This window comes from Chenopodium quinoa, unplaced genomic scaffold, assembly GCF_001683475.1.
Source record: "Chenopodium quinoa cultivar QQ74 unplaced genomic scaffold, ASM168347v1, whole genome shotgun sequence".
In the NCBI taxonomy this organism is placed as follows: Eukaryota; Viridiplantae; Streptophyta; class Magnoliopsida; order Caryophyllales; family Amaranthaceae; genus Chenopodium; species Chenopodium quinoa.
This window is the reverse complement of record NW_018742763.1, coordinates 6,137,690-6,158,289: the sequence shown is the minus strand read 5'-3', so window position 1 is coordinate 6,158,289 and position 20,600 is coordinate 6,137,690. Positions and strand designations below refer to the sequence as shown.

The following is a 20,600-nucleotide window of genomic DNA, read 5'->3' as shown; positions in this document are numbered from 1 at the left end:
TCCAAAACCGGACCGGACCTGGACCGGACCTGTTTGGACCGGGGACCTGAATTGGGTAAATTTGAGGACCGGGGACCGGACCTGATTTAACAGGTCCGTCAGGTCCGGTCCGGGTTTGGACCTGAATGGACCTGTTTTGTGGTTTTTTCATATTTTTTTTATAAATAACCTGTTGGACCTGCATATGGACTTGTTTTGTGATTTTTAGACCTGTTGCATAATTTAATAATTACATACAAACCAAAATTATCAATCACAAAACTACATAATGTCTCTAAAGTTCCAATTTCCAAACACCAAAAATACAAATGAGTCCACCAAAAATACAAATGAGTCCACGAAAACTCATAACATTACATAAAGTCTCTTAAGATTAACCCGAAAATGATCCAAACTTGCCAAGAAGTGAGGAAATGGATCCACCCGGAACCAATTCCAATAAGATATTTAAAGCCTCCTCCTCTCTTGCAGTCCCCAAATATCTCTAGCATGAAAATTAAGCTCAGAATCCAGCAATATCGGATCGTATTTTGGTACATGAAAAGATAAAATACTTGCAACTATATTTGTGTGTGATAGATTCCTAAGCAGCTTCACTTCCTCTTCCAGCTCCCTTATGTGAGCCTACTCTCATTTCGAAACAAAAATAAATCAAACAATCAACTTATAGGAGCAGAATGTAGATAATCTTGTATCTTTAAAGCAGGTAACAATAAGAATCAAACTAATAAATCAAAATTAATGATCCAAAAACACGGCAAATTCACACAATTAACCATCCAAGACAGGAAAAATTGTGAATTGCATGCTCAAACAAGTCTCAATTGAATAATTCCATTTCAAATTCAACTAACATTAATAGATCAAGACAAACCAATCCCTAATTTCAAATTCATCACAAAACCCTGAATTGATTCCCTAACCTGAGTTTTCTCTCTAGAAGCACCACCAGAAGCAATCGAAACCTGCAAATTAAAACCCAATTCAGAAAATCAAACTTCCACAATTACCCCCAACACAAATTCAAGTTCATAAATTCAAAAACAATAAACCCTAATCATCAAACCTGCTTAACACCCAAAATTAAACATATATAAATAAAATTAAACATAAGAGCTTACCCACATAAATAAAATTAAACATATATAAATTCGAATACGTATATAAATTCGAATATATATTCTGAACATAAATAAAATTCGGCCAAAATGAACAAAAATTCGACCCACATAAATTAAATTAAACATATATAAATTTAAGCATACTTCCAAAAATTAAACATATATAAATTCGAATTATGTATATCTTATTCGAATTAAACATATATAAATTCGAATTATGTATATCTTATACGAATTAAACATATATAAATTCGAATTATGTATATAAATAAAATTAAACATATATAAATTCGAATTATGTATATAAATTAAACAAGAACACTGAACATGAACACCAATACACCATAATTCGGAATTTCAAACAAGAACAAAAGAATAAAGAATAATTAAATATGCAAAAAAAACTTACCGGAGATTTGCGGTGGCTGATGTAGCAAGCCTTTGTTGGGCGTCGCCTGAGAGTGAGGAAGCAAGGGAGATGCCGCAGTGCAGAGGCAGAGGCGAGGAGAGAGTGAGAATGAGGGAGGAGGCGCAACGTAGAGGCAGAGCAGGGTGAGCAACGAGTTAGGGTTAGAAAATAAAATAAAAATTGAAGTAGAGCATTGAGCAGCGTTTCTGATTTTGTGTTTGTTTTTTTTTAAAAAAAAAAAAAAAAAAAACCGGGTTTCAGGTCCGGACCTTAAACCCCCGGTTTTAGACCGGGTCCGGACTGTAACCGGGAACCTTGATTTTCAAGGACCGGGACCGGACCTGAATCAACAGGTCCGGGTCAGGTCCGGTCCGGATCAGGTCGGTTCAGGTCCGGTTTCAGGTCCGGTCTAGTTTTTGTACACCCCTAGCGATGGTACTGTCGCTCAGCGATGGTTTTGAATAGATAGAATGCGTACGGATTCCGATTTCCAATTAGATTGGGTTAACCAAATATCCAAACATATTCTATTTTGACCGGGATTAGGATCATTGAGAAACAGATGTTTTATCCGATGTAAAATTCTTAAGTCTTTATCTTTTCGAAAACAAGATAAATTGGAACCTTTTAGAGGATTCTAGCAGCTCATATTAAATCCTAATGGATTTAAAATTGAAAACAACTTTCTTGATGATTCTAAAATTTTATTTCAAATCCTAATTGGTTTAGGAATGGGATTAAGGTTAATGGACCGTCCACATGATCATTGGGCCACAGGTAAGGCTCGGTTTAGTATTTTGGCCATAACTTATTCGTTATAAGTTGGATTTGGGCTTATAATATATCGTTGGAAAGCTCTTTTCAAGCCCTATATAACTACACAATATTAAGACCGAGAACATGGACCAAAATAGACTGGTTTGTATGATTTTATAAAGTAGACACAAAATGATTGATTTTCATTGACACGAAATGAATGTGATTTTTATAAAGGAAATGTTAGAAATGGTCAAGGCTTAAAAGAAATTCACGAGACTCTTCAACTCTTCACCTAACTCGATAATCAAAGGCATGAAAGGTACTCATCACTGGGGTTTATTTTTGGGAAGACACAATCAGGTGTCTACAAAAGCCCCCCATTATGACTGAGTTTTAAGAAACGTAAGTTTCGAAAAAAATGTCAACGTATGTCGATAGGGACGGAGAATGATTCAAAACGTTCTGCGATCCTAAACCATTCTTTTTAACGTCGATACCTGCAGAAAACGTCGGTTCTACAAATAAAGGAGTTAAGAAACACGTATCTCGGCGTGACATCAATCTGCTGAATCAAATTTGCTTTTCTTGGCAAACTCCACATCTTAGGATGCTCCATCGAAGATCGTGGTGCTTCACTACCTTCAAATTCAAGTGACAACCTCCACATCTTAAGGAATGTCGTCGAAGATCGCAATGCTTAGCCATCTTCAGATCAAAAGGGGACAACCTCCACATCTTAGGGAATGTTGTCGAAGATCGCAGTGCTTAGCCATCTTCAAACCTTCTCGCCTTAACTCGTGGAAGTGGTATCCTCTCTATCTTTAGAAAATCTACCATAAAAACCTCATCTCTCAAGGTCCTACCGAGCTTCAAATTGATTTTCGTTGAAATCTTCTAGCTTAGGAATTCTTTATGATTATGCTCAATCACTACTCAATCAATGTACTCCACCAATGCTTAGGCGGACTCAACCAACGCTTAGGTGTACTAAAATGTGCTTAACTAAACTTAGGTGTTACTCAAATGTGCTTAGCCAATGCTTAAGCGTTCTCAATTGTGCTTAGCCAATGCTTAGGCGTTCTCAAATGTGCTTAGCCAATGCCTAGGCGTACTCAATTGATAAGGTGATCGTCATCTGGCTGATCATCAATCAAAATTGTAATCGGGCTGATTACCAGTCTAATCAAATATTTAATCGATCATCATAAGGCTTAAAGACTCAATTGTGTATCAAGAGGCTCAAATGGATACATGCGGACCATCAATTCAAATTGTGGGCCCCACAAAACTGACGCGGGAAAAATCAGAGCTTTCGTGCGGCGACTGGTCTAATTTCGCCGCGACATGATCATTGTGCTGCGACAGATCTGTCGCGCTGCGATGAATTCGCGTTTCCGCGAATTTAAACCTTTCTTCTTCCTCATTTTCTTGGCTGCTCATTTATGTTCGTCATTGTCGCGAAACTTCAAAGTGTTCATTCTTGGTCGTTTCTCAACCAAATTTGCTTAAATTTGTTTCAAAATTGTTGCAATTTCACTCACCTACCATCGGTCTATGTAAGTTTTGCTCAATCCCTTCTTAATTTGGATGAATTTCGAGCGTTTTCTTTGCAAATTTTCTGAAAATCTGAATATACATTTTGTTGTTTGGTCAATCTTGGTCGAAATTCTTGCCATAAAATTGCTTGTATGTGTTTATATGTTGCTTTGTGAACATTTTAAGACTAGAACCGCTTGATTAGATGAAGAAACGAGCATTTTACCATTGTGGAACACTCTAGGTTCGTGAGTACAATGTGGCTTATTCTACACGATTTTTCTCGCTATTTGTGTTTAATTTGTTGTTTTAATTGTCATAATCTTGCAAGAAATTGTTTTGATACTCAAAATCTTTGTGGTTGTGCGAATCAAAATCATGCTCTGTTTTGCATTTTTGTACTTTATTTTTTTACGAACATAGTATCTTGCGGTTAGGCGAACTTAAATACTATAGAACCTTTAATTTTCTGTTTTTATGGCAACAATAAATAGCATGGTTCAACGTCGAGTCTCTGGTTTGCGTCCCCGCTAGTCTGACCGAAAAGACAATCCTGTAGGAGATGGAGACGATGCTTCTAATAGCCGGACGTGGTCTCTCCCTTAGTGGGATGAGCACACCCTGGCTTTTCTGCCGGATCACCACATCTTCTAGCGTGTTTTTCTGGGCTTTACTGAGGAGCACGTGCGTTGTCACGGTTCGGGCAACGACACCATTCTTTCTATGTACCGCCAACACATCGTTGGGAACGAGGTGGTGAGAGTTTTTTGGGAGTCATGTGGGTTGACTCCCCTTTTTCGAGGCTTCTAGTCTTTCCGAGAGAGTCGTTTCATCGTTCGGGGTGCCCTAGAGTTCTAGGTCACCACAAACATTTTTTATTTTCCGTGGGGTGAGATGACTATCACCCCACTCGACTTCTCTGTCATTAGTGGACTCGAGTTTTGCCCGGCTCGAGTTCCCGCGGACGAGCTGTATACTCTGGCTTCTCCAAATACTACAAAGCTTCTAAGGCTGCTATCGAGGCTAGGGATAAGGCCTCGAGTCCGAGGACGATCCGTAATGCACTACTGGCAGATGGTTTAATGGACGATGCGACTACACTGAGCAGCGGGTTTGCATTTTCGTCCTCATTCTCCTGTTAGGGACCATCTATCTTGACAAGGGGAGCTGTGCTATCTACCTGCGTTGCGCGACCTTCAGCGGGTCGACATATATGTCTGGGACAACATTGGCTATGCTGACCTTCTCCTGGGATGCGGAAGGGATGTCGCTAGTGGCATTGTAGGATAGAGATCTCAGTTTTCAGCCTTTGGAAGGTCGTAGATGTATATCTTCCTCTAATCTTTTGATTTTTTTTGTTAGTTCAAGTCTCGATGTTTATTGATTCTTTGATCTCTTGAGCTTTTCACAGGTTTGGCTATACGAGTACATTCCTTCGCTGGCTCCGGCGAGGCTTCGGGCAAGAGGACTCCTTATAGGTGCTAGCTGGCAGGACCGGTAGGACCGCCCTGCTAGTCTGACTTCTACGGCTGCTTTTAGGGCTGCTATTCTGGACGTAAGGACATTCCTTATTTGTCGATTCTCTAGGTTTTGTCATGAGTTCCTGACTTACACCTTTTATTGCAGCACCTTAAGGTTCGATATCGTCCATGGTCTAATTTGGGCGATTTTCGTCTGGCCTTTCATAACACAGCTGAAAGACGTTTTTTCTAGGGGTACTTACTAGGTGGTGTGGTAACTTGGTGAGAGAGTAGCTATTCAGCACTCCTCAGAGGTTCCTCTGGTCCCTGTGGAACCTTCTTCTCAGATGGTGAGTCAGGAGATACTCCGGCTGCATGCTATGAATAGTGCCATAGGTGAGGATTGGCGGAGGCACATCTACCCGGACTGCTCTTATGACGAGGAGCTGCTTCCTTGGCTAGCTCGTCCACCTTATTGTGAGGAGATTTGTAAATATTTGTCGATCATTTCATCTTTTTCTATAGCGCCCAACAGTGTTTCAGTGTTGGTTCGTTTTACTGGAGAAGGAGGAGCATGAGGATTTCGAGCTCCCACGCCTGTCCATCCGCTATTAGGGGGTTCATGGCCCTATCGAGGAGACGATCCCTCTAGCCTTAGAGGAGTGGCGGTTGTTGGGTTTCGTAACGTCCAAGACCCGCTCACTAATTAAAGCAACTAAATATTTAATCACATAATTAACAACATAAAGAGAGAAAGAGAAAATACATTCTTACCCTCGACGCGTGCTTCGCTTGCAAATCGAGCTCTTACTTCGAAAGCTCGAGCGTCACAATCGTGACCGCCTCCAACGGCTCGTACCCACGAACCCGACCCGAACGGTCTAAATCCCGATAGTTAGTCGGGACCCGACCAATTAAAACCAGCCTACGCACACCCGCAGTACGCATGCCATGCTTGTTAGGCGCTGGTGCCTGGCCTTACTTGCTAGGCGCTGGTGCCTGGCCTTGCTCGCTAGCCATACACGCACATAGTGCTAGCACACACAGTGGCATGATGCTACACTAGCAAGCATGCACAACATGTTGCAACGGCTGTTGCTGCTTGGCTAGCACGCACGCATGCACAAGCACGCATAGCGTTGCTAGCGAGGCCCAGCACTTACGTGCTGCAACTGACCTTGCAATGCTACACTAGTGCTGCTATGTGTGAGGCTCTAGCATGCTAGCACGCCTAGTGCGCCAGCGATGCTAGCCTTGCCATACCAGCTAGCTAGCCAGCGTTGCTAGCAAGCTCGGTATGGGTGTGTGGCCTGGGCTAGCCTAGCACTCGCATGGCTAGGCCAATGCGAGGCTACGGCTTAGCACATACTTGTTTCTTGTTGATTTTTCTCGTCTCGTCGAATTCTAAATTCGACTCGACTTGCGACGCTCGGTCTCGACGCTCTAAGCTCGATATCCAACGTCTTTATTCATAAAACTCCGACGACTCATCAAATCCTTTGGATTGATTCGTCGTCTCGGATCGGTTGTTCGATTGGGTTCAATCCGAAGGGTTCAGTTAAGATCAAGCTGTAATATTAATTGTACATTAATATTACTCATCGAAAGCGGCCTCCACCTAGGCATTCCGATCACTTGACCTTATTGAACAATTAACTTTTCGATAATTCTGAACCCTCCATCACAATAATACACTCGTTGGAACGACACCATTCTTTTCAGCGACTGGTGGAGCGATCCATCCCTCGCTCTTAGACATGGGTGAGCTCTCATCTTTTCCTTTGTTCGGTGTATATATCATCTGGTTCTCTAATCTTCTCTAACTTTTTGCAGTTCTCTCGTGAGGTGATGACACGGATGGCTGCTGCCATCGACGCCTGTTAATATTAGCTGGCGAGATGGAGCCACCGGGCATCGTGCTGACGTACGGAGGATGTTGCACCGGTAAGTCTTTATGCACTCCTTATCTATTTGCTTTTTTTTATGAGTAGCATTTTTTTATCTTTGTTTTAGCCTGGCCCTCGGCCATGCACTCGTTTGAGGCCAGGGGGCTCGAGAGAGGCGGGAGCAAGGCGTCGGCGCACCTCATTGGAGATTCCAGGCAAGTGGGAGGTGCCTGGCCAGGCGGAGGATGGCGACGATGACAGCCCTAGTCACATGTCCTCATCGACGGATATGCGCCCACCCGATTACAGTACTCCGGTGGTACGACCTCACGTGCTTCCAGACGCGTTTGCTGCCTGTCCATCGTCTTAATTTGGTGGTGGGACGTACGAGGTTGGCTCGTCGTCACAACAGCTTGTGCCAACTCCCTTTGCTGGTTGGAGTTTTTAGCAGTACGACCCTTAGGTAGGTACTCAATGGACTAGTCCCACACTCGTGATCCCCACGATGGGTGGTTCTGATTCTAGTTTGGTGCTGACTACGTGGTCTGTGTACTTCTATGATGCGATGGGCATTCCTCGAGAGTCGTGTTTTCCAACACCCTAGCTTTTCCTGTTATTATTTTTGACTATTTGGACTTTGTTATTGGTGTATTATACATTTTATTGACATTTATGTAAATATGTTAGATTCATGTATATACTAGACTTTATTTAGTTAGACTATTTAATTCATTTTTATGTGCATGTGAGTGTGTGAATTTGTGACAAATTTTGCACAAAAATTCCGTCATGTTTATTTTTATTAGAGGGTATCTAACATCCTCCCCTAAAAGAAAAAAAATAGAAAAAAAATAATGAGGAAATTAAAAAAAGAGTTGAATTTAATTAACTTGAATTTCCATGAATTTCCGAAAAGAAATTCTGAATCAATTAGGATTAAACCGAAAAAAGTTGAATCATCATAGGAAAGGGTGAAGAATACTTTGGAAAAGGTGAAAAAAGTAAAAAAGTAGGATAAAATCCGAATTATCAAAGTACAAATTTGTATCAAAGTCAAATCAATGGAAATAAACAAGATGCGCTTTTCATCGCTAATGTCAGGCTCAATCGCGCCACAATGATTCCGCAAAATTCGACTCCGAATAAAACTCGATTTCTACTTTTATTTTGCTTATAAAAATTCCCTAAACTCGTCATATTCTGCACAATTCGAGTCATTGGCTTCTAAATTCTTCTAGCTTCCATAATTTAGAAGTCATGTCTAAGAGTTTTTATGAAATCACCCATGAGTGGTGTCGGTCTCTGACCACTGGTGAGAGGAAAGAGCTAGAGTACCTCAACATGAATGTTCTATTAGGTATTAAGGGTGTAGATTTCGATAGAAATTTATTCATGCCGCCATAGAATATTGGGACCCCAACACTCACTGTTTTAGGCTAGGAAACGACGAAATTAGTCCCGTGCCGGAAGAATTTGATGCTATTTTTGGTTTTCCCGATTTAGATCTTGCAGTAATCCCCACAGTATGTGAATATTACTATAAAGACTTTGAGCGTTTTTATAATCTTAGAGAAACCGATTTAAAATCTATGGTTCATGGAAAAGAAGTTGATTTAAAAGAACAGGGCCTAATTCTTTTAACATACATAGGAGAAGAGCTTTTCTTTTCTGCATTTTTAGCCAATTCTTGCTTACTAGTGGTAGTATCCATACGGGCCAAGCTATATTAGCATCCGTTATGGAACAAATTGATGTTGGAAGGAATCCAATGCCCTTAATTGTTGGAGAAATAATGATGAGTTTAGATGAATTTAAAAAGGATCCCAAAACACCAATTCGAGGATCTCCAATATTATTACAGGTAGAAAATCAATACTCTTAATTACAGAAATCAAAAAGTATTAAATTTTATAGTGTGATAACAATTTATCTCTATTCTTGCTGATTTGGCTAATGGAGAGACTTGGATTAATCAGTCCTCCTGATATTATTGAAAAATACACTCCTAATTGTCTTATGAGAAGAAAGAAGCAATATTCCATAAATATGGGACTTCGAGAGTGGAGCAAAATATTTGAATCTCGCGACTTCTCCATCAAGTGGGTTGTGCCTTGGTGGAAGATCGAAAAAGATGATTGGAGTCAATACCTAAGCTTTCTATCGTGCTCCAAGTTTATCAAAATTGACCTTTTATTACCGTTCTAGAGTAATAAGGCAGTACGGCATTGCTCAAACCATTCCTTCTAGTGATGATTGTTGTCCTTATGAGTATTCTGTATCAAAGAATGCTGAAAGGTTTGACGATTATTGGTATAGTAGACCCTTATGGACTGTCATTTCTGATAGAGCTACTCCTCCATTATCTATGGATTATAAACAATGGTTGCTTATTCGGGATCGAAAAGACAAAATTAAGGCTCGAAAGTCAAACTCTAAAGGTGTAGAGAAGAGTAAATAATAGAAGGTTCCTTCTAAAGATCGTCTGGGTTCGAGAGTTGAATTGATGACTCCTATCATGCCTAAGAAGAAAAGTGTTGTAGAGGGTAAAGGGAAAAGGAAAGCTACTCCTATAGAAAAGGAAAAGAAGGCTTGGGTTGAGATGAAGGTAGGGGTCTTTACTAAAGGGGAAAGTTCTTCTTCTAAGGTTTCAGTTCGGTCATCTAAAGGTTCCCTATTGGTAAAGGAGCTAGATGATGAGGAGGACTCGGACAAGAACTGGAAAATAGCTCGAAAGGAGAAGACATATTAGAGCATTTCTTTGCTTTTATTTTTATTAGACAGTTTATTTTCCGAGTTAATTTTACTTTCAAGATTTTAAATCATAAATAATGTAATTTCAATTCAATTATTAATTCATTTTTTAGCTTTGTATTAAATAAACTTTATTTCCATAATAATCCTTTATAAGAAACAATTTTTCGAGCCATGAAAACACTTGAGCGATTTCAAAATAATCCGAGTACGGGAATCGGAAGATTTTCGAAATAATTAAAAACCATCGCAAATAATCGCAGCTGTCTTCGAAGAAGAAACAAATTTGTCGACCGTCGTGGTGCGTTAACGCTGTCGCAGCGCGATGACTCTGACGCGGCGTGATAGTCCTATCACGACTCGTTGAAGTCTGATTTGTCGCGATGTTAGATTTTTGCGATTCCGTGTTGATCTATTGTGTTCAAAGGTAGGATTTTGAAAATTTAAAGTCGTCACACCCTAATGAAGGGTTTCTAAGTATCCTTGTTAAGGAATCAAGCCAAACGTAGCTCTCTTGAGTACAGAACTCGTTAAATTATGGCAACTTCTTGAGTTGGTCAACATTTGTCATGTTCGAAAATTCATTGTCGTCCATATCTGTTAACTTGGTTGCGCCTCCAGATAGGATGGTTTTGAATATATATGGTCCTGACCAATTAGGCCTAAATTTGCCCCTTGGGTCTAGAAAATTCTTTCTAAGTGTTTTTAACACCAAATCTCCTTTGTTGTTTCTTACCTTGACCTTTTTATTGAAGTGTCTAGCCATGCGAGTTTGATAACATTGGACATGATGTAAGACTTCTAGTCGTTTTTCATCAAGTAAAATTAACTCTTCATATCGTGCTCTTATCCATTCGACCTCATCAATCTTACTTTCCATTGCTATGCATAAGGAAGGTATTTCTAGCTCTACAGGTTGTACAGCGTCCATTCTATAGACTAGGGAGAACGACGTAGCTCCTGTGGATGAGCGAATTGACGGGCAATAACCCCAAAGAGAAAAGTGGAATTTGTTACGCCAATCTTTGTAATTTTATTTCATCTTCTCGATGATTGTTTTTATATTATTATTGGCTGCTTCTACTGCACCATTTTCTTGAGGTCTATATGGAGAAGAGTGATGATGTTGAATACCATACTTTTTAAATAGGTCTTCACACTCTGCGTGAAAGTGAGTTCCATTGTCACTTATCATTTCACGTGGGACCCTGTATCTACATATGGTATTCCTTTCAATGAAGAGTGCCACATGTTTTGCAGTGAGTTTTGCATAAGATGCCGCTTCAACCCACTTGGTGAAGTAATCGATGGCAACGAGAATATACCCATGGCCTCTTAATCCATGTGGAGTGATCTTTCTAATTATATATATTCCCTAAGTTGAAAATGGCCATGGAGATGTGTAGTTGTAAAGGAGAGATGCAAAACATGTTGCAAATTGGCGTATATCTGACATTTTGCACACCTTTTCACGTATTGATGGTAATCTCTTTTCAAGGTAGTCCAATAATAGCCTTGGCGCATAACTTTCTAGACTAGCATTTTACCATTTATGTGTGTTCCACTTGCTCCTTCGTGGACGATTCTCATTGCCTTTGGAGCTTCCCTTTTGCCTACGCATAGGAGAGCTCTACCTTTAGGTACTCTTTTTGGAGATCACTATTTATGATCACAAACTGTGAAGCCAAGAGTCTTAGGGCACGTTTCGCTCTTTTGTCAGCATTAGGTAGATATTCCCCTTTGGTGACATAATTGAGGGTGTCCGTATACCATGGTTCTTCTTCGTCCTCTTGGGTTTCTTCTTCATCCTCAACAGCTTAGATACAAGAAGGCTTATGACTTTTCTCTATGGTTAGAGGCATTTTCTCAATTTCCTTAGGAATTCTAACCATCGAGGCTAGTCTTACCAAGGCATCAGCAAATTGGTTTTCTTCTCTTGGTAGGTATGTAAATTCTACCTTTTCGAGTTGGTTGGTGAGAGTTTCTAAGTAGGTTTGTTATAGAGCTAGACTTTCACTCCTTACTTTCCACCTTTTAGAAATTTGGTTAATAATGAGGGATGAATCTTCGAATGTTCAAAGTTTTTTAACTCCCAATGCTAACGCTGTTTTGAGGTCTACCACACATGCTTCATATTCTGCAGCATTGTTAGTAACGTCAAAGTCGAGCTTTATTGAGATTGGGACATGCTTCTCCTTTGGTGACACTAATAAGACTCCTACGCCACATCTTTTTTATTAGATCCCTTGATAGACTTTTGAGGCATGAACCTTAGGTCGAGTTAAGCTAATTTGACTATCCATCTTGATATTCTTCCATTAAGCGTGGATTTTTCAAAGAGATACTTGAGAGGATCCATCCGAGATACCACATGGACCGTGTGAACGAGCATGTAATGTCTTAACTTTTTTGTGGCCCACACAAGTACGAGGCACAACTTCTCAAGTGGCGTGTAGTGTACCTCATATTCAAGCATCTTTTTTCTTAGGTAGTAGACGGCATTCTCCTTGCATTGCCTTCCACTTCTTATGCGAGCATAGCACCTATTGTTTCTTTGGTGACTGTGAGATATGGGCGAAGATGGATATCTTGTATTGCTGATGCTAGTACAGGAGGATTTGCAAGGTAGGGTTTGATCTTATCAAAGGCTTCTGGATACTCATCATCCCATATTACTGGCAATATTGGCTCACACACCATAGTGAGTTTTGATATGAACCTACTTAAGTATTGCAACCGGCCAATGAATCCTCAAATTTGCTTCTCGGTCTTGGGCGACAACATTGACATAATAACCTTGATTTTGGTGGGGCCTAAAAGCTTTCCTAAGCTAATACCGAATGCACACTTAGCTGGATTTAGCTTCATTTGTACATGCGAAGCCTTTCGAAGAATTTTCTTAAGGCTATTTGGTGACCAGGGCGGTCCTTAGATTTTACAATCATATCGTCCACATACACCTCGACTTCTTTGTGCATCATGTCGTGGAGTAAGGCAGTTGCTGCTCTTTGGTAAGTGGCACCCGCGTTCTTCAACCCGAATGGTATCACCGTATAGCAGTAAGTGCCCCATGGTGTTATGAAGGTAGTCTTTTCCATGTCTTCCTCTGCCATGAGAATTTAGTTATATCCGCGTACCCATCCATAAATGAGAGAAGTGGGTGATTGGTTGTGTTATCTACTAGAATATTGATGTGCGGTAGAGGGAAATCGTCCTTTGGGCTAGCCTTGTTGAGATCCTTGTAGTCGACACACATTCTTACTCTACCATCCTTCATGCGAACCGGTACCACATTAGCGACCCATTCTGGATACTTTGACACCTTGATAAAACCTGCAGTTATTTGTTTTTAAACTTCTTCTTTTATTTTAAGGGCTACGTCAGGTTTCATTCGACGTAATTTTTGTTTTACAAGTTCATTCCCGGAATTAGTGGTACAGTATGTTGAGCAATTTCTCTGTTTATTCTTGGCATATCTTCATATGACCAAGAAAATACATCGATAAATTCAACAAGTAGATTGATTAATTCAGCTCTTTCTTCTTTATTTAGAGTTAAGCAAGTTTTAACTTCTCTTTTAATGGTGGGATCTTTTGAGGTGTTAATAGTTTCAGTTTCTTCGATTATTGCCGTTTTATTCTCAAGTGCTTCCATTGCTTTAATTATTTCTTTGTCATTCTCATTATAAGTAAAGCAATACTAATCATCTTGGGTAAGGGAATAACACAAAGAGTAAGCGGAAGAAGACATATTATTAAACTCTTGAATCATTACATCAAAAAGAGAAAGGTTCGCTGGGACCTGGCTACTAACTATTTTAGGGATAGACTTGGCGGTAGGGGGTGCAACTAAAAGATACTTAGAAGACTCGACAATAGAGGACTCTAAAGGAGACTCGAATTCAAACTCAGACTCTGACGATTCGAACTCATCAAACATAGGACCTTGTCCCGTGGTTATAGATATCTTTCTACCACTTGGCGTAGCTATTTTCACAGTCTTGCGCCATCCTTGGAGTAGTCCTTCCGCTGGAGTGATAAGCTTGGAGGGGTCAGACTCTGACGTCGATGCACTTAGGCTTGCCTTTCTCGTATCCAAAGAGGAGACCCATGACATTAAAGTCGATGCATGGGGGTGCTCATTCCATGTATGTAGGAGCAGGGATCTCATCTAGAAAGTTGCAATCTAAGAAGATTTCAAACCCAGGCTCGCTTATTCCACTCCTGACAAGTGGTTCAGGGAATTCGTAGCACGGATAGTCTTCTCCCTCTTTTATAAATTGTCCATTCAAAGTGAGAGGGTATGGGCTTATAGGTATTGCATCTTTCTGGGTACGAGATCTTCTTCGTGAATTAAAATTTTCCAAGGCTCACTTGAGGTCCTCTAGAGTTAGATTGAATCTAAGTCCAAAAGTGTCCCTCTTAGGGAGGCTAGGTAGTCCCATGCGCTTAGTTATATCTTTCTTCTTTCCTAAAGTCATTTCAGAAAAGTGTCCTTGTCTCTTAAGAATAACATTGACCACAAGATTCGAGTGGGGGTTATAGTCAAGAGGGGCCTTTTCATCTCCTTCGATTAAAGAGACCTCTTTGGCGTTGAAGCCTTACAAGTCTTCATCGTACTCATCGTGCTCCACATGAATGGTTGGTTTATCAATTGCTTTAATTCTCATGGGGGATGCATTGATTGTGATAGGAATTCCTCCAACTATAGGCTTAACTTGGTGGAGAGATGAAGGGACGACCTTAAGGTCATGGATCAAAGGGCGCCCAAACAATAAGTTGAATGAAGCCTTGATATCTACTACTTCAAAAGTAGTGCTATGTTCAACGACTCCTGTAGTGACGTTCACGGTAATGGTTCCAAGGGTTTGGCGACGAGTGTTGTTATAGGCCCTTATTCCTTGTGTGGAGGGAGTCAGGTCTTCATCCTTATTCCCGACATCCAGGCAGTGCTGAGTGGGCAAACGTTGATTGTCGAACCATTTTCTACAAGGGCCATTGGCACATTCACTCTTTTGCACACCACTAAGAGGTTCAAGGCTTTATTATGCTTATCACCTTCCGGTGGTAGGTCCTTGTCAGAAAAGGTGATCAAATTATTTTGACTAGGGAGATCACTTGTGAGGAAGTAGGCCAACCCTCTAGAGTAGTTGAAAGGAATGGTGTCTTCCAACAAGTGTATTATTCCGATAGAGGGTTCGGAATTATTAAAAAGCTAATTCTTCAGTGAAGTTAAGTGATCGGAATGCCTAGGTGGTCCGCTTCCGATAAGTAATATTAATGCATAATTAATATTACAGCTCAATCTTGACTAAACCCTTTGGGTCGCACCCCAATCGAATGACCGATCCAAATCGACAAATCAATCCAAAGGATTAGATGAGTCATTAGAGTATTACGAACAAAGACGTCGGATATCGAGCTAAGACTGTCAAGACCGAGCGTCGCAAGTCGAGTTAAATTTAGAATTCGACGAGACGTGAAATCAAACAAGCGACAAGTTTGAGCCTAGTCGTAGCCTCGCATAAGCCTAACCATGTGAATGCTAGGCTAGGCGAGGTCACCAACCCCTACGCATCATGGGTGCCTAGCATCCCCTACCACACGCATATCACATGGCGCAAGAATCGCAAGATGCGTGCCATGAGTCTATTGTGTGGCTGTGCATGCATGGATAGGCGTGCTAGCATAGCAGCCCTAGCCATCGCATCATGCTAGGCATGGCATAGCACAGCCCACAAGCATCGCAAGCATAATGCCTTGCGTGCTTGCTATCATGTTAGGCGCCCAGCCCATCGCAGCCTCGCACGAAGCAGCAGCATCGCATAGTAGCGTGCTAGGCATATTGGGCTATGCGTGGTGCTAGGCAGTGGCATGCACCAAGCAGCCAGCCACTCGCTAGCACACAGCATCGCAAGGCTGGGCCTTGCTAGCAATGCGTGTTGTGCATGTGAGTGCAAGGTTGTGTGTCTTGCGAGGTTAGTAGTGCCTAGCACTAGCAGCCTTCCTAGGCAGCGCCCAACACACGTTGTGCAACAGCAGCAGCCTGCATGGCGTGCGTGGCTTGCTGGCTGTGCACATGCGAGTGTTGGTTGGCCTGCTAGCAGAGCCAAGGCGCCAGGCGCCAGTAAGGCTTCCTCTGTAGCCAAGGCTGGCTGGCAGCCAACTATCCCAGGCTAGCTCACAGTCAAGTGGAGGGGACCAAAGGTTGGTGGTTGGCTTAGGGAGCAAGGTAATTATGGTCCCCCCTTTGGGTGGTCCTCGCCTTCTCTCTTCCTCCTTGTGCCACTTGTAGCTTGTTGATTGAATTAAATTTTATTTTTTTTATTAAAATAAAATAGGGGAAAAGGCAAATCTCCCACATTGATTGAGAATGGGAAATCAAGGTTCATTTCTCTATAAATACCCAAGTTTTGGGTTTTGGGAAGAACACTTGAGTGGAAATAAAAAGGCATCTCTTTAGTAAAGTGAGAAAACCTTAAGTTCGTAATACTCTAGTTTTTATTGGTCAAGTCCTGACTAACCTTCGGGACTAAGATCATTCCGGTCGGGTCGAGGGTGCGAGCCGTAGGAGGCCGTCGCACTTGCAAGGCTCGGGCTTTGAAGTAAGAGCTCGTGAATCGAGCGAAGCACACGTCAAGGGTAAGAATGTCTTTTTTCTTTCTCTCTTTTATGTTGTTAATTATGTGATTAAATATTTAGTTGCTTTAATTAGTGAGCGGGTCTTGGGCGTGTTTTCTCTTTCACGTAGCGTTAGACTCTACAAAACCCAACAGCGGTATCAGTGTCGCGCTCATTTTAATTATTGTAACTAATAATTAATTGAGGTGATTTAAAATGGATTTAAATTTTAGTTTTGCTTTCTAATTAGATAAGAAGCTGGTTTTAATTAGTTTAATCTCGTATTTTACTAATTTTGGCCTAGGAACCCAGATTTCGACTCAAAAATAGTGATTTTTGGGTGGAATCGATGTTCTAAATTGTTTTTTACTTTCTTCGTGGGCTGTCCAGAAGCCAAAACCAGCCCAGAAACATGTTTTTCGAGGGGTTTTTCGTTTTTGACGGAAAATTTTAAATCTTTAAACCTTGATTAATTTTGGGTTGTTAAAGGTAGATTAAATGTATGGTTGCATCACTAATCTACTGCAATTATAAACCTTATTAAGCATGTTTATGAATTCATAATTGGTACTTAATTTGGTGAGTTCATTTGTCACATAAAACTTGAAATTTTCACATTTTTGCAAATAAATTGCTTCAAGTGTGAATGTTTATGGTGAATTTGTAACTTTTGAAGTCCCTAATATTTTAAAGATCCAATCTTTAACTATTTATTTGGTTGGAACTTTGATTGCTTAATTCCATTATGAACTAATATTTGGATTTAATCATTTTAAGTTGATTAAAGTCCTAAAAGTTCAAAACTTGTCAACGAAATTTAATTAATCTTCATGTTGGAAGATGTAATTTTTTAATTATAAACAAGTTATTATTGGAAATTTTCATTGGATGAAAGGGTTTATTTTTCCAACCTCCTTAATTTTGTCAAATCTCATTATTAATTTATATTTGATTAAATTAATTATGAGTGTAGCCCTTGAATTTTGTAGCATCAAGATAAACCTAAATTGACTTAAAGAATGGTTCTTGAATAATTTAGGCTTGCGCACTAATAAATTGAATTTAATTAAGTTGGACTTATTTTATTTTTCATTTTTCCCTAAATTGGTTCTAAAATAAATTTAGAATTAATTTTATGTCACACATATATCGGGATTAAAATCACGAGAAAAAAGCACGCATGTCGCGATGTTGCTGGTGTTAGCAGGCGTAGCATGGCTTGCTAGGCAAGCATGCCTACGCCCAAGCACGCGCCGACACCAAGGCTAGCAAGCATGCCTGGGCCCAAGCACGCACCAGCCCAAGCTTTGGTGCCTAGCAAGCCTAGCCCCATGGCTAGGATGCTAGGCACTCGGTTTTAGTGGACTGATTTTTTTTTATGTTACGTGAGCTATGAGTTTTACGAATTTTTGTCGTTTTAATTTTATTTAATTATTTTAACGAGGCTAGGCCTCTGCTCTTCCGACTCTTTCCAAAAATAATTTTGACAAAATTTTGGGTTAACCGGCCTAATGAATTAGATTAATTAAGTTGGATGCGGAATTTAGTGGGAGCTTCGTTAATTGCATGAACTAATTGTTTCTTAATCACATAAAATATTTAACAACTTTGAGTAGTGTTAATTAGGCGCGTTAATTGGATTAACCACCTAAGTTAGTTACTAGTTAGCGCGTGTTATGCATTGTTACTTGTTTATTGTTGTAAAATGCATGGGCCATTGAATGGAAGTACATTGTTTCACAGGTTTTGTGAAAATGGCAACTAGTGGGGCCCGACTAGGATAGTAAATACGGATTGCGATCCGTTATGTATTTTGTAAATCTAAATATGGGTTGCGTACCGTTGCGTGTTTTTGTACCTTAATATTTAGAATATTCCTAGTCGTAGTAGCTAGTGATACTTTATTTGCGGAGATATCTCGAAGACGACTTTTCTAAGAAGACAAGCCAAAGAAGTTGCATCAGAGTCCCTTGAAGATTTGAAGATTTCAAGGGGTCATGCTAGTTGCCAAATGCATCTTATACCTATGATTTATATATATTGTGTTTATATATTATTGAATCGTATGATAGATGCATGTTTAAGATTTCAAATGTTGCGATGATTATTTAAGTTCACTTAAATCAAGCAACATAGAAATCCTAGGTCCCTATTATATTGAGCCAAATTTACCATTCCAAGAACGACACTTACCGAACTAATGCACGTGGTGATGGGCTACGCCAAAGCGAGGCATGACCGCTTCCCTAGGAACGTAAGGTATAGTAGGTATACAAGTCGTCTTGGTTAAACTCAACGATATCAGTAAGGAGTCCTTAGATGTCGTGGCAATGGAGATAAAATGTCAAGGAAGCATTAGATGTGACGTTTTATCAAACCAAGAGTAGCTTGGAGCTATTAGCAATTGGATTGCTTACCCTAAAATATTAAGTATTAAGACAAGCCAAAGCATGCTTAATCACCTTTTGATTTTTGGGATCTAGGAATCATTTTATTCTCTCATAAAAGGGACTAATGTTAATGTGTGGATAAAATACTCAATAAGATAGAAAATTTTCATGAACGCTTTAAATTTCAAACTTTTTGGTTTATGAATGGTTTTTCGTTTCAAATTCTTTCAATTGTAGAAACATGTTTGCAAATAACTCAAATAACCAGTTTTCATTGCACTCAATTCTCGACAAGGAGATGTTGAGTGGGCCAAATTTTCTTGATTGGCAAAGGAACTTGCGTATTTTTCTTGGGCCAAATTTTCTTGATTGGCAAAGGAAGTTGCGTATTTTTCTCATCCAAGAACAAAAGGAATACGTCCTTAATGAGGAACTTCCCGACATTCCTAATGAGGAGGTCACTCAAGCTGCCCTTTACCAATGGCAAAGTGTTAATCGGGATGTCAAGTGCATCATTCTGGCCACTATGTCTCCGGACCTTCAAAAGACTTTCTTTGAAAAGGAGACGGCTTATGAGATCATTTCTGAACTTCAGAATATGTTCCAAGAGCAGGCCCGAACCAAGAGGTTCAAAACCCACACAGGCAGATCCTTGAGAGCAAGCTCAAGAACGGAGAGCCAGTCAGCCCGCATGTTCTTAAAATGATTGAATTGTTTGAGAACATGGAAAGGCTTGACGTTGGGTATTCAACCGAGATGGCAATTATCATCATTCTCCACTCGCTGCACAAAGGCTATGATCAGTTCAAGATGAACTATAATATGCACAGCTTGGAGAAAACTCTCACCGAGCTTCATGGTAGGTTGAAGCAGGCCGAGCAATCCCTCAAGGATGAGGGAAAGCATGACATGCTTATGGTGAGAAAGGGCAAGCCGTTTAAGCGCTCGGGCAAGAAGAGAAGCTTTAAAGGGAAAAGGAAGAAGAATTTTCCGCCTAAGTCAAGTGCTTCTAAGAGCGGCAAGGACAAGAAAATAGCATCTTTTAAATCCGACTTCGAATGTTTCTATTGCAAGATGAAGAGACATTGGAAGCGAGATGGCCTCAAATTCAAGGAAGATAAGAAGAACGGCACCGTTGCTTCTTCATCGGGTATTTTTGTTATAGACTTAAACTTCGCTAGGAAAACATCATGGGTATTAGATACCGGATGTGGCTCACACCTTTGTTCCAATTCTCAGGGAATAAGGATAAATAAGAGGCTAGAGAAGGGAGAGGTCGAGCTTCGGGTCGGCAATGAAGCAAGGATGTCTGCCGTATCCGTTGGAACTCTCAGTTTGTGTTTGCCCTCTGAGCTTGTTTTAGAACTTGACAATAGTTATCATGTTCCAAAAACATTATTTCAATTTCGGCGTTGGACGCCAAGGGATTTTAATTTTGAATTAAGAACAATAGTTGTTCATTTTACTTTGATAATGTTTTATATGGTAAGACATATTCAGAAAATGGTCTTTATGTGCTTTCTCTAGACAAACAATTTTATAACATTGATGATACCGTCAAAAGAGCTAAGACCATTAAGTCGAATCAAACCTACTTGTGGCATTGTCGTCTTGGCCACATTAACATCAAACGCATCAAGAAACTTCTTCAAGAATGTGATCTTAACT

General features: G+C 40.3%; 1 long non-coding RNA gene across 1 annotated transcript; it reads right to left on the bottom strand.

The window, feature by feature from the left end:
- Nucleotides 1–364: 364 nt before the first annotated feature.
- Nucleotides 365–1,563, bottom strand: LOC110724367. The gene is made up of 3 exons (XR_002511958.1): nucleotides 1,531–1,563; nucleotides 924–965; nucleotides 365–624 (listed from the first exon to the last, which is right to left on the bottom strand). It is a non-coding gene; the product is annotated as an uncharacterized LOC110724367 (long non-coding RNA).
- Nucleotides 1,564–20,600: the final 19,037 nt, after the last annotated feature.